The sequence below is a fragment of the Brienomyrus brachyistius genome, chromosome 1, assembly GCF_023856365.1.
Source record: "Brienomyrus brachyistius isolate T26 chromosome 1, BBRACH_0.4, whole genome shotgun sequence".
Lineage (NCBI taxonomy): Eukaryota > Metazoa > Chordata > Actinopteri > Osteoglossiformes > Mormyridae > Brienomyrus > Brienomyrus brachyistius.
Genome location: NC_064533.1, coordinates 26,075,081 through 26,089,917, shown reverse-complemented (window position 1 = coordinate 26,089,917; position 14,837 = coordinate 26,075,081). Strand labels below are relative to the sequence as shown.

General features: G+C 41.0%; 1 long non-coding RNA gene across 1 annotated transcript; it reads right to left on the bottom strand.

The window, feature by feature from the left end:
- Window positions 1-225: 225 nt before the first annotated feature.
- On the bottom strand, window positions 226-3,519 carry LOC125705867 (uncharacterized). Its single transcript, XR_007381722.1, has 3 exons — window positions 3,426-3,519; window positions 638-773; window positions 226-377 (listed from the first exon to the last, which is right to left on the bottom strand). It is a non-coding gene; the product is annotated as an uncharacterized LOC125705867 (long non-coding RNA).
- Between the last annotated feature and the right edge of the window lie 11,318 nt (window positions 3,520-14,837).

Genomic DNA, 14,837 nt, shown 5'->3' with positions numbered 1-14,837 from the left:
TCCCGTTTATCTGCTTGTATCGTGGTCGCAGTGGGCTTGACGTGTCCTAGCGATCGCGTGCAGATTAATGGAGCGGACTGGTACAGAAAGAAATCCTGAAGAAATCCTGGATTTACGGGGCCCCAGGAAAATTGACCTACATGGCATTATTTCTTCTGAATAGATAAATAGTCAAGGAAAGGTGACAAAAAACATGTTTATTCCACCGATTGAAGGTTTGCTTTAGACAAAACAAATTGCTCAGGTTTGCTTTAGACAATATTAACGAGTAAATAACTGTGTTACAATGGCATATTGTATTGTGGATAGTCAAGTAGATCTTTCCGTCTGTTCATCAAACGACCTGCCGCTTACTCAGCAAAAGGACCAGGGGAAGTCTGGAGTAAATGGGAAGCAAAAGATATGGGACAGGTTCGATGGGATGCCACTGCATTGCAGTGCGCATCCACAGACAATAGGCAGTTTAGCGTGTACCTGTTTACCAAACTGCATGTTTTTGGACTGCAGGAGGAAATCCATGTAAATACGTGTAGGACACACAACCCTGGGGGTGTGAGGCAACTGTACCACCCCTTAGTATCATGTGACCAAATTTTAACAATGCCTCCTCAATTTAGTATTATGTCTATACACATACCTGTTTTAAACTCCTTTCTTTCATTCTGTTTCTATACCACTTTGTTCTACCCAGCGTTGCGAGTGTCTGGATCCCACTCTGGGAAAAACGGCTGAAAGGCAGGGAATAATCTCCCAATTTGGCAAGTCCATTTAACCTATGGTGGGAAAACCAGAGAAGTCAGAGGAAACCCCATGATGACACGTGGAGAGCATGCAAACTCCACACACATACAGCCATGGCAAAAACTCGAATCCACATCTTCCAGAGGTATGAGTCTACTATGCTGTTCCTGCCTTATTTCAGCACTTCGAATTTGACAGCTGGCATCTGTGCGATGACACTGTTAATGGCCTTTGCACACAGTACTGTGCCAAAGTCTTAGGCAGCCAAAGGAAATGTCTGAATCTACTTATCTGGGCAGTAAAATTTCAGCACCAGCTCACCTAATTAGATAACTTAATTGGTTAAATAATCCAATGAGGTGTTGATTATCCAAACACGGTTTGCCAGTTATTTAGTCAAAAAATACATGCATGTATTGGAATGGTGCTGCAAACACTGGGGTGACTTTAGCCAAAGGTTTTGAAATGGCTACGCTGATACACTCTGTCTACGTAATATCTTAGCTTTACACCAACAGGAAGATCTTTTTTTTTTTTAAATAGCTAAAACCCATGCACCGTACTATATATTTAACTTTGGATTTCAAAGTACATTTTTAGCATCCTTACTAGTTTCAGGCTGCAGCCCCACTTTTCCCATATGAGCTATGGGTCAGTGCGGGTTGTACAGTATTCATGCAGCTTGAATAGAAGGAGACTGAAAATCCATGAAGTGCTGGCAGTTATTGGCTAGGTCTCTGCTGGGATCAGTGACCATGCAGGGTGGGACCTTTCCATCCTGTCACCACATTCATTTTTCCAGCATTCTGATTGGCCCCTGGGGGATATTATCAATAATGTTGTGCTAGGGGAAAAAAATGTTCCATTCTCATAACCGCACATCCATTTTGTGGCTTTTTTCTGTACCCCCCCACCCCCATTCTGTTTTACCCCCCCGATGCTTTAGCAGAATATTAGACAAAAAAGATCCTGTATTTTGATCGGCCTGAATTTCCAATTCGTGTCATGATGGTGAGGTAGTAAGTCTGCTGGAGGGTTTTATGGTATTATAAAGTGTAAAAACACCTTAGTGAAGGGAACTGGACATGCGTAGGTGTATCAGAGAACAGGGCAGTAAAACAGAAATGATGGTTCCATGTCAGTTATTGGAAGGATATTTTAGATTTAACTGGATTCCTCATATTTGAGATTACAGATTGCTGTTTTTGTTATTATTCAGCTGCTAATGCTGTTAAAATGTGACGTGAAGAGAACCACGAGACAAAGGAACAACACACACATTAATTAGAGATGAGGTACTGATTTATAGGGTTCATGGGGACTGGGCAGGAATGGGAGGAACAAGCCAAATGTAAAAGGCCCAGCTGTGGCATTTCTCCGTGGTGCTTTTTCTTACCAGAGACAACTTTCATCTTCATGGGGGCAATGGCATCAGTAATGTTCATAACCGTGGAAGTGAAACTGTCTGCAATATTATTCACAAGGGCTGAAGGTATAGCAGGTGTGGGTATAGCAGACTGGGTACATACTGCACATGTGTTTTTTGTTTATATAGCATTTTCTGGATTATATATCTGTTTCAGCTCTGCTGATTTCATTTTAAAGGAAACATCAGTCACTTCCACCTTTGGAAGTAACTAGATCTGCTACGTGCCGATAATGTCCAAAGTTATCCAGGATGCTAAACAGTTCTTTACCGCTGGCATCTTTGGGATTATCATTATGGATTTTAAAATCACCCACAATGACAACACAGGTAAAATCAATACATCCTGCAGACAGTAGTTTAAAGAAGTCATCAAAATAATTTGCATTATACTGTACTTTGGAGGCCTGTATATGATTCCTAATATTGTGTCTCACAGGAGGATCTCAGCTGAAGAGCAAGATATTCAAAAGAGCTAAACTTTGCATATAACAACTGCTTGCACTGGTAAACATTTTTAAACATGTAACCATGTTTCAGTTAAAAACATAAAATCAAGGTTTTTCTTGTTAATAAAATCATCAATTAATAGTGATTGGCCTGATATTCAGTAAAGTTAAGTTTAATGTTTTGAATGCTTCCTCTGACCCAGTATGTGACTGGTGCATAACTGGAGTCAGAATAAGCAGGATACAGTAGCTGTGCACTTTGAGTAAACATTGTCTCAATGAAAAAAACAGCAGAATTTTCCTTTATTATTTTTCTATGTTTCTAACTATGGACATTTTTTTTCTCTCTGTTGCTAATTTGTTAACAGCTTTCAAATTGTTGTTAATTTATATTGTATGATATTTGATTATCTAAACTGATACCTGGCCTTGATTTTGAAATTAATTGGTACTTTATAGGCCTGAGTTTTCTTTCTGCAACTGTACTGTATGATTCTGTGTGTAGCTCTGTGTTCAAAGATGCTAAGACAATGGTGTGTGAAATAAACATAGTTTGTGATGATTCCTTTAGGGCCTTTAATGAGAATGAATCAGTAATGTACTGTATATGTATAAGTCTTTTATCTTTTACTCTGCTGTGCTGGTTTCCTGCCTTGAGGATTAACCCTAACCCTAACCCTAACCCTAACCCATACCCAGCCCTAACCTTAACCATAAGTAACCAAACAAATCTAATAATAAACAGACGTCAAAAATTAGGGGAAAAAACAAAGAGCAGCAAAATATGGGTACAAATGAAATATAATTACCTGTTTATTTACGTTCCCAAACACAGTCCACCAATCACTAACTGCAGGAGCGTAGGCAATCTGCTACCAGTGAGTACTTTGTGAAGCACAATGCAAGTGCATCCGGACTGGTGGCTCGGAAGAATACAAACTGTACTCAGTGTTGGGGGGGTGCATCCTGTCACATGCGCCTAAGTAATCTAGCTGACATAACACTGCTGAGTCTTTGTAGGCTGAACTCTGCTGGAGGCACGTTAATTGAAGCATAAACATACATTCTGTAAGAAAAAGTTTATTTTTCTTAAAGACAAATTCATCAGGGATAAAATACTTATGACCTCTAGTTAATAAAAGGTGATAAAACGTCACTGTATTTAATAAAACACTCCATCAGTGTCAAAATATGCTGACCATTCATGACATACTTTCATAAGATGTAAATTATATTTTAATCACAACATAAATATTTCATTTTAGGTTCTCTACTGGCTGTAATAATATTGAGATCTGTGTACTCCTCAAAGTGAGTGGTGCTCAGAATGACAAATATTATTAGATATTTTAAGCCTATAATTTTAGGATTACAAACTTTAACACATAAATATGTTAGGAAATATGTTATGAACATCAAGCAAACAAAAACCTCTTTTCTTACATATAACAGTTATTGCTTTTACGTTACTGTTAAAAATGCTTCAGGTTACAGATTTTGCTACTGTCTGTGGATTAATTGTATGCACTAGTTTTTCATGTGCATTGGCAGATTCAAACCTTCAATACTGGTGCTTTTCCATCACTTTAAAATACAAAGCATTGAAGCAGTAACACCAAAGATGGAACTGTGTGGTTATGGATAGTGCAAGATGGGAAGAATTTTTGAAGGGACTGAAACAGTAGACATGATGTTCTCATATTCATTGCCCACTTTCTGTTTTATCAGTATATACTGTATACATACACACATGGATAAATTTGTTGGTAACTTTACAGCTCATTGAATCAATGCTTCATTTCTTCTGAAAAGTAATTTAATTAAAAGCCATTATCCAATGAATACCTGCGTGCCTTTAGTATGTGATAGAATAAAGCAATAAAATTGTGAAAAGAAATGATTTGTTGTTTATTTTACAAATATATGCTAAAATAGTATGGACAGATTTGTTGATGCCCCTAAGAGACTAGTTATCCTCACATTATAGCCATGTTTCAAACTAAGTGTTTAACCTTAATTAGTATCACAGGTGCCTTCAAGCTTTTCATCAGCCATTCAGCCTTTTTAAAGGGAAAGAACATGCTATTGTGTTTGGTGTCATTGTGTACATCATACTGAACATGGACCAGAGAAAGCAAAAGAGAGAGCTGTCTGAGGAGCTCAGAAAGAAGATTATAGGTAACAGTGTTAAAGGTAAAGGCTATAAGTCCATCACCAAGCAGCTTCATGTTCCTGTGACCACAGCTGCCAATATTATTAAAAAGTATAAGGTTCATGGGACTGTAGCCAACCTCCCAGGACATGGACACAAGAGGAAATGCAACCCCAGGTTGATCAGAAGGATAGTGTGGATGGTAGAATAAGAGCCAAGGAAACCATCCAAAACCATTCAAGCTGAGCTCCAAGCTCAAGGTGCGTCACTGTCATGCCCAGCTCGTCCGCTCCTCGTGTGCGCCACGCCCCCCTTATTACTCACGTGTTCTTTCCCGATTGTACCCAGCTGTGTCTAGTTACTTTGATCAGTCCTGTGTATTTCAGTCCATGTCTTACCTGAGCCCTTTGTCATTGATGTTAGTTGGCGTCTGATGTTTCCTGCACCCTGTCCCGAGATTAAACCCCGTTTTCCCGTACTTTGCCTGCTTGCTTGTTCCTGCTCGCTCGCCTGCCTGCATGCTCACCCAGCGATCGCGAGCGCTTCCGTTAGTCACCTTCTGATCGCACCGTCCGTCACATTTTTAACAATAATGGGCTTCATGGAAGAAGACCCAGGGGGGCTCCACTATTGACAGAAAGCATACAAAAGGCAGAGTGGAATTCGGCAAAATGCATGTTGACAAGCTCCAAAGTTTCTGGGAGAATGTCCTTTGGACTGGTGAGACAAAACTGGAGCTTTTTGGTCAGTCACATCAGCTCTATGTTTACAGAAGCTGTAAAGGAAATGAACACCATACCTACTGTGACACATGGAGGGGGCTTGGGTTTGGTTTGGGCTGCTTTGCTGCATCTGTCAGAGGGAACCTTGAGTCTGTGCAGGACACAATGAAGTTTCAAGACTACCAAGCCATCCTGGAGCAAAATATACATCATGATCAATGATCATCAACATGATCAATGTCAGAAAGCTCAACCCCAGTCATGGGTTCTTCTACAGGATAATGACCCAAAACATACAGTTAAAAGCACTCAAAAATGGCTGAGAAAAAATATTGAACTTTTCCTAAATGGCCCTCCATGAGCCTAGTGTCACGGGACGGCTCGCGATCGCCTGGTGAGCGGGCAGAGAGGCGAACGAGCGGAAGCAGGCACACAGGCAAGGTTCGGGAAAACAGGGTTTTACTTGGAACAGGCACGGACAAACACTGGGTAACATCAATGACAGACAACGGGTTAGTGTACAACAGAGACTTAAATACAGGGAACTAATCAGAAAAGAATATGACGCGACTGGGCACAATCAGGGAATCACACGTGGGTAATTAGGGGGTGTGGCACACACGAGGAGTGGACGGAGCGGGCGTCACACCTAGATCTTAATCCCATTGAGCATCTATGGAAAGATGTGAAAATCGCAGTGTGGAGATGCCACCCTTTGCTCAGGAAGAGTGAGCCATACTACCTGCTGGCAAATGCAGAGTCTCATTGTGAAGTACAGAGATCACATGATGGCAGTGATTGCTGCAAAAGGTGGTGCCACAAAATATTAAATTAAAGGTATCATTTTTTTGTCTGTGCCGTTTAATTTTATAAAATATTCAACTAAATAATCAAAAACAAAGTCTGATCTGTGTTAAATATGGAATAAACAATAAGGGATGCCATTAAACTTTTGTCAGTTTCAAGTTATTTCAGATATATATTCAATATATATTTTACATATAAAATGGCCAAATACACAAGGGCAAATAGTTGCAATTGTTAATGAATAATGTATTACTGTTAATTGAATTGCATTTTTTTTTTACTTTTTGGAAATTGTGATTGATTACCTAGGAAGTAATTATTATGTAATTGTGCTGGGCAATACTGCCAATGTCTTATATTAAATAGTTGACCGTGGTATAAGTAAAGGTCAGAGCAATTGTAGAAAGCTCAGAGAAGAATAAAAGCTGGAGCTGGCAATGAAGAGGTGTGTGGATTGCTCTTGGTACGTCCCTCACACTTAAATTAGGATGAATCGCTTTTGGCAGACGGAGGACAATGTCTCTGCACAGATCAGCTTTATTTATAACAAGCTGCAAGCAGAATCTTTTTGGCTCTTGGACCGAAGCATCTCGTGTTACCTTTGCTCCTTCCACAATATAATAAAGCTGTGCAGCTCCAGCTGGAGTATGAGTTTTGTGCCAAACGCACATGAATTAGCATTTTTAAAATGCTGTATATGCCTGCGTCTAGTCTGCTTTCAAGCGTGCTTCAGATGAAAGGATGGAGATGAATTCATGTCCAGTTGTACACTACTTACATGCTCAGTGCAGGATTTCGCAGCGGTATGTGTATGAAATGTGAGTTAGGTGTTGTTGTTTTTGGGGGTAAAATGGCTGACTGGCCAGAAAAGGCCTTTTGAGATTTACCAGTGAGAATGAAGGTAAAAGGTAAGCTTGCGACGTGGTAGGGAGGCTCCCCTCCCTGGGCTGCCTAATAGATCAGTTTCTCTTCAACTCACCAGTGGGCTCCTTGGAGGTTTATGTTTTGAACATGAAATTGAAAATGATGACGCTGAAAGAGGCCTACAGTATATGGTGACTAAATGGACAGCACTGTGGCGTCGTACCTCCAGGGTTAGGGGTTTATGAAGGTTGCATGGTTTCCTACTGTTTCCTCCCACAGTCCATAATGAAGCACTGATGTGAAACGGCATTTCTGAATGGCCCTTAATGTCTGTCCTGCTATGGGTTGGTATCCCTTCCAGGGTGTCCCCTATCCTATGCCCTACATTTCTTGGAATAGGCTCACTGTCGCCCTCTACAGCATTCTGGAAGTCGGATGGATGGATATGTTCAGAAGGTTTGAACCAATTAAAGTAAGCTTGTGTTATTTAAAATTTCATTTGTTGAGTTTCTAGGCATGCAATTTCGGATGACTGAATTTCAAAAGAATTTACCGGTCTAATTTAACGTTCTGAAAAGCTAATTTGGCACTAATCTCTTTTCATTACAGCATTCAAAATCGTTTCAGCTGTCTTGCCAAGGTAAACTCTGAAGTAGAAACCTGACATATTTATCAGTCCCAAATGAAAAAAAAAAAAAAGGATTTAGGCAGTTTTCAAATTCTCACCTTCGGTCTGAACGGATCAACATGGTACGTTTGAAGCCCCAAGAATCAGAATTCCTCTGGTGATATTCCGGATTCAGAAGTCTAATCTGCTCCTGATTTGCATTTCATACTACGAATGACACACTGCAAAGTTCCAGGAAATACATTATAAAGAATATGCTTCTATCCTAACGAAATGAAGCTTAAAGTCATACTCATGCATTTTTGGTCTTTGCAGAAATACTCTATAAATATGATTACTAATGTGTCAAAAGAGAAGACTGTGTGTTTTTGTAAAGTGAACCTCTACCTTAGAGAAAATAGACCTAATAAGGAAACCTGTGGTGATTCTAGGATTTTTATAGGTGGGGTGGCATCAGAGGGACTATAATTCATACAGGGGGGCAACCAATGATTTGCTTTGAATTGGACCTGACTGGGTAGATGGCACTCAGGCAGCCAATAAGATTTCATTTGGGGACAGGGCCCCACCCCCGTAGAAACCCAAAATATTATAAGGTAATATTTTTAGCTTTGGGAGCGGCATGGTGGTGCAGTGGTTACCACTGTTGCCTCACACCTCTGGGACCCGGGTTCGAGTCTCCGCCTGGGTCACGTGTGTGGAGTTTTCATGTTCTCCCCATGTTGTCGTGGGGTTTTCTCCAGGTACTCCAGTTTCTCCCCACAGTCCAAAAACATTCTGAGGCTAATTGGAGTTGCTAAATTGCCCATATGTGTGCATGTGTGAGTGAATGGTGTGTGAGTGTGCCCTGCAATGGGCTGGCCCCCCTTCATGGGTTGTTCCCTGCCTCGTGCCCATTGCATCTGGGATAGGCTCCAGATCCCCAACGACCCAGTAGGATAAGCGATTTGGAAAATGGATGGATGGATGGATGATTTTTAGCTTTTCAGCATGTGATACTACTGTATATCAGGCTGAAAGAATATAAAACATGTTTTATATTTTGAATGTACTTTTAAGTGGCAAAGTGGGAACTGACCATGTAAATATTTGAAAATATAAATATTTGAAATTCAGCTTGTAGAACTAAGATTTGCACAAAGCATGTAGGATGAGGAGACATGAAGGGCTGATAGATGCTGCGTCAGGCTTCTGGCAAATAAATCCATTGTGATGCATCACCTAGACCAGACTGTTAGCATGGATTAACCTGCAGGCATTATGAAGAGACCGCCTTGTATCACTATAAAATTAACGAAGAAAATTAGGATTCATTTATAAGGATAAAAAAAAAACAAATAATCACTGCAAAATAGTTTATAATTGCAGTGTCTTGCAGTGACTCTACAGATAAATTGCCTGACGTAATAGGCGTTGTCATGCCCGGCTCGTCCGATCCTCGTGTGTGCCACGCCCCCTGATTATCCACGTGTGCTTCCCTGATCGTACCCAGCTGTGTCTGATTATTTTTGCCCAGTCCTGTCTATTTCAGTCCATGTCTTGCCTTAGTTTTGGTCCGTCATTGATGTTAGGTATTGTGAGTTCATGTTTCATGGTCCCCGTACCTTATTAAATCCCCGTTTCCCGCGTATTTCGCCTCCTTGCCTGCTTCCTGCCTGTTGCCTGCCTGTCCGCTTACCCGCTTTACCCGGCCAATCCTGACAGGCGTACGTTATTTTGAGTAATTTTCAGTTCTCAGTTGAGACTATGGAATAACTGCGACAAAAATTCTTGTAAAATTCTACTCTGGTTGCAACAACAGCAGTGAACTCTGCAGAGAAAAGTCCCTTGGTTGACCCTGATTTCATACAATGACAATGAAGAAATCATTTTCATTATTAAGATTTAGTTGTTGCTTATGATGGTCACCATTCATGGTTTTATCTGAGAATTTGGAGGAGGCAGTTTAACGGTACGGTAGGTTATGTTACATCTTATACAGAGCACACCCAGCAAGACACATTCCTTTTATGTTTAATATACTTGACCAATAAAGATCTTTATGATCCTGTTTAACTTTATTGATCCTAGGGGGAAAGGGTGGAACTGTAACCTCAGACAGTCTGATTCCAGGCCTGGTTCTGTGTGCATGCGGTGCTCATGATGTCCTTCCTATCACATGAATTTCCTCTGGTTTTTAAATACAGTGAAATGATATGTGATTTGAATGGGCGGCTGTCTCCAGATTTCCCAGTTGGCATGTAATGGACTGGCATGCCATCCAGGATGCCCACTGCCACCTAACCTGTGCACTCTGAGATAGGCTCTAGTCCGACTGCAACCATGCAGTCATCAAGTGATTATAGCAGACAGTTAGTCGGACAATCAAAGAAATTTAAACTCAAACCTGTTTCGCTGCAGTGAGCGTTGTGAATATCACTGAAATCAGATTGATGACTTATACTAAACTTTTAGCCTCCTTTTGCGTTGAAACTCTCGGCATTCTTTCAATCAACTTCCAGTTGTAGAAACCTGGAACGCTTCTCCAACAGTCCTGAAGGAGCTTCCCCAGGTTCTGGGTATAAGTTTGCTACCTTGCTTTTACTTTTTGATTCAACTCATCTAAAGCAGGGTTTGGGTCAGGAGATTGTGGGGGGCAGGTCATCTGGCTGCCGCCAGAAGTCTTACAAAAACAAAAAAAACTAAATCATCATATTAGCCCTGTTCTGTTCTCCCTTCACTGGCTTCCAGTTAAGTCTTGGATTAACTACAAAATACCGCTATTAACTTATAAAGAACTGAAAGGCCTTGCACCAGAATACCTTAGAGATCTACTGGTCTCTTACAATCCTCTTACAACCCTCCTCGCTTGCTTTGGTCTTTGATCTCTGTTAGTACCTAGAGTAGAAAGAGCTAAGGCAGGCTGCAGAGCATTCTCTTATAGAGCTCCCCAGCTGTGGAAGGTTCTAGTTCTAACTCTAGCTAACTCCTCACTCCCAGTCAGACCTATAGTGTGAGGTGTAGAGCTGGGTAGGGATCAGTGCCATTGGCTCAGGATGAACTGAACTGTCAGTCTGTCACTCTAGCTTCACGCCCCCTTGTGGAATCGGAGTGCTGACCTTTCAGGGACTCCCTATGCCTGCATTCCCACCTGCCTCTCCCTCCTACCTCCTACTTTTGCTGCCTTAGCCATGCCCTGCTGCTGCATCACTGTTCGTCCTGCCATCAGAAACAGTGCCAGCATCTGCCTGCCATCACCTGCTTGTCCCCCGCTTTGAGACTCAGATCTTAAAATTGGGACAGTGTAAATTGGGCCTGGGGGTGGCATGGTGGTGCAGTGGTTAGCACTGTTGCCTCACACCTCTGGGACCTGGGTTCGAGTCTCCGCCTGGGATATGTGTGTGGAGTTTGCATGTTCTCCCCATGTCGTCGTGGGGTTTCCTCCAGGTACTCTGGTTTCCCCCCCATTGAGTCTGGTTTTCCCAAGGTCTCTTCCTTCTTTCTGACTGGTGGCTTTGGGCAGATTATTTAAAAGTGCTTTGAGACAATGTAATGTTGTGAAAACATGCTATACAAATTAAATTGGGTTGAATCTGTCATATCACTCCATCTGTTTCCTTGTTCACAAGATAATACAGTACTTACATAACCACAAAGTGAGTTTAGGGTCATTATCTTGTGAAAAACAAATGATTTTCATTAGTTGTGTCGATACTTTTGACTGGTACTACAGTATATATTACAAATAATATGTACATGTACAATATATTCAGCTGGAATATTTTGTTCTTGAATGCACAGTTGGGAGTCAGGATATCACTTCTGCACGCTCGGTTTCATCCCAATGCAACGCCATATCATTGTTACATCAGAATAATTACAGCTCTCATGATCCACATTCTAAAAGCTAACCAGCTCTCTTTTGTTTAATGATAGTTCTTTGAGTCCTGAGTGTTGAATGTTTTCAAACACTTCTTCAAGTTTATGTTGCTCTTTCAGTGCACTGACAATGAGATTCTACACTATCGCATAGTTTTTTCATTCAATAAACTGGGCAGATTCAGGCTTAAGATTAGAAGGTACCTGCTCTACTTCTTGTTGTAGAAAACCAGTCTTTGCAGCAACTTTAACAAAACTCAGCATAGATAATTTCTGTACATCAATGTTAGATGGCTGGGTTTTATAACCCTTTACTTTGAGAGCTGAACATGACACTCATTCAAAATTCAACAGCTCCCATAAAGATTTTTGCTGTAATTAAGCCTGATGGTGCCAAGCTGCAACAGACTGCAGTACACCCAGTGCAGTAGGGATTTTACTGGATTCTGTCATGACAGAACAGTGCAGCACAGCACAGCACAGCGTCTTCACTGAAAATCTTTGTTGTGAGTTTTTGCTCAACAGTAACCATTCACAAATAGTTTAGGTAGAATTAAAACATATGTAGAAACATGCACACAATGCGGAACCCAAGCACGTGATGTAGCAGACAGTGAAAATGTAACACACAGTGATGATGTAACATACAGTTCAAGTGACCAAGCGGATGTACTGTATATTGCACACATACTACAGACGCTGAGAATTAATTTTATCTCAATATCAGAAAATTATTGCAAGCATGACTTTACTTGGCATCCACAGTATGTGGGTTCAGGGGTTTCACATTTTTCTGGCTCATCAAGGGTGGGGGAGAGTGTGGGTTGTTGCTGTTGGAAGGGTAGGTATGGAGGAGGGAAACAGACGAACGACGGGGCAAAAAGGAGGACACCCAACAGCAGTGTCACGATCGCGGTCGAGCAAAGCGGCGATCGTGCGGGCAGGCGTGCAAAGAACAAGCAAACGGGTCCAAATCGGGGCGATACTCGGGGTTTAATAGGGGAATCGGGTCTTGGGAACACTGACAGGTACGATCCACACCATAACCACAATGACGGACAAGGGAGACAGGCAAGACTGGGACTTAAATAAGACAAGACTGATTAAAGTAATCGGACACAGCTGGAGACGATCAGGGAGGCACACGTGGGTAAGCAGGGGGCGTGGCACACACGAGGTGCGGACGAGCCGGGCATCACAAGCAGTTCAGACAGAGGACAAGAAAACTTGATTATAAACCAGACGAGTGGTCACCCTACACACGGTGCCATTGCAGATGACTGAAAGAAACCCAACATATTGTGTGACATCTAATTCACCAATGAAAAGATGTTTTATGAGGTCATCTATCGAACAAGTATTTATGTTTGTGCTAATTACGATTAGTATTCATGACAGTCATTTGCATGGATTACATGGATTACATGGACTTATTTTAACAACATAACGCTGACCGCTAAATAGCTAGCTTACCAAAATTGTTAGTTGTGAGTATGAAGCAAGATTAGTTTGTATTTTGTTGACACTGTTATATTTCCCTCACTGACATCAACAAACGTAAATCCTTTAAAAACTTTAAATCATTCACTGACTGCTATGTAAAGATACAGTAGGTTTCTATTTGTGGTGTTAAGGGTGCCTCATTGGATTATTTTGCATTTATTTTGTAAAGCCATTTTTAAGAAAATGTGTTTTTTTTTCCAGAACTCAGAAATAATGAATTTTTGGAGATGTGTTTCTCATTGGACAGTGCAGATATAATTCCATCTTCTGCTTGTTCTGTTACTCTAGATTTCTCCTACAATTTATTTTTCAAGTTGCTGACTTTTAAACAATCCAGTGTATGACAGTTGGATCTTGTCTTGGAGGTACTTCTGTAGACTCTAAGCAGGATAATCTCCAAGTCAAAGGATTCCCGACTGTACAGTATGTTAAATATTAGTTGAATGGACATGATAAGTATGGTAACTCAGTAATGCTGTTTTAGTCTAATATAGGCTGGTGGAATGCTGACTGGGTAGCACTTAGAACATCTGGGCTTGATGCTTTGAAAGTTCTACCCCAGTGTGTGTGGAATTTGCATGTTCTTCTCATGTTTGTGTGTGCTTCCCACCATAGTCCATAAACATGCATTTAGGGGAACTGGTGTCTAAATTGCTATCTGCATGCAATTCTGCAGATGGGTGTACCGTGCAGTGCACTGTTTCATACTTTTCCCTTGCAATGTTCAGTGGTAACCAAATATGTATATGACATATATCCTCACAACCCAGTACTGTGGTTAAGAGATGCATTACACACACACACACACACACACACACACACACACACGCACACACACACACACACACACACACACACTGGGGAAGCAGATGCAAGACTCGAGGTATCTGGAAAACACGGGGTTTAATTCAAGGAAGCACAACTACAGCACATAACATCAATGACTGGGCTGGGGAAACATACTTTAACGTATACACAGGATTAAATACACAGGACTAATCATCATGACTGCAAATAGCTGATGACATCGGGATCAGATGAGCAGGGCATGACACACACACACATATATATATATATATATATATATATATATATATATATATATATATATATATATATATATATATATATATATACACACATACATATAGTACATGCATAAACATACCTTTAATATATAGCCCTGGGTGGGCTGCCAAACCAGTGTAGGGCACACACACACCTACAGACAATTTGGTAACTCTACTTCATATTTAAGCATGTTTTTGGACTGTGAGGGAAAACTACAGTTCCCAGAGGAAATCCCATGAGAACACAGGCAGAACATGCAAACTCCACATACACAGAGCCATGGCAGAGACTGCCCTCCCCCCACCAACCCACCAATGGTCACCTCAGGCTGCCATATCAATATCCAATCAATTTCCACACCAAAGCAGCATCATACTAAAACTTATGTCTCCTCGCTCTCCCATATTCTTCTCCTCAATCACAAGTAATAACATGATGCTGAACATATGTATTTACTGTTAGACATTAGATTACCTTTTGTTGTCAAACTATTAATTCTGCGTCAATACAGTGACTATATACAAACTTTTTCAGACAACCAATTGGAACCCAGCCCACACAGTCAACAGGAACAACCGCCAATGAGGAGTGATGTATGTGACTGCTGAGCAAATTC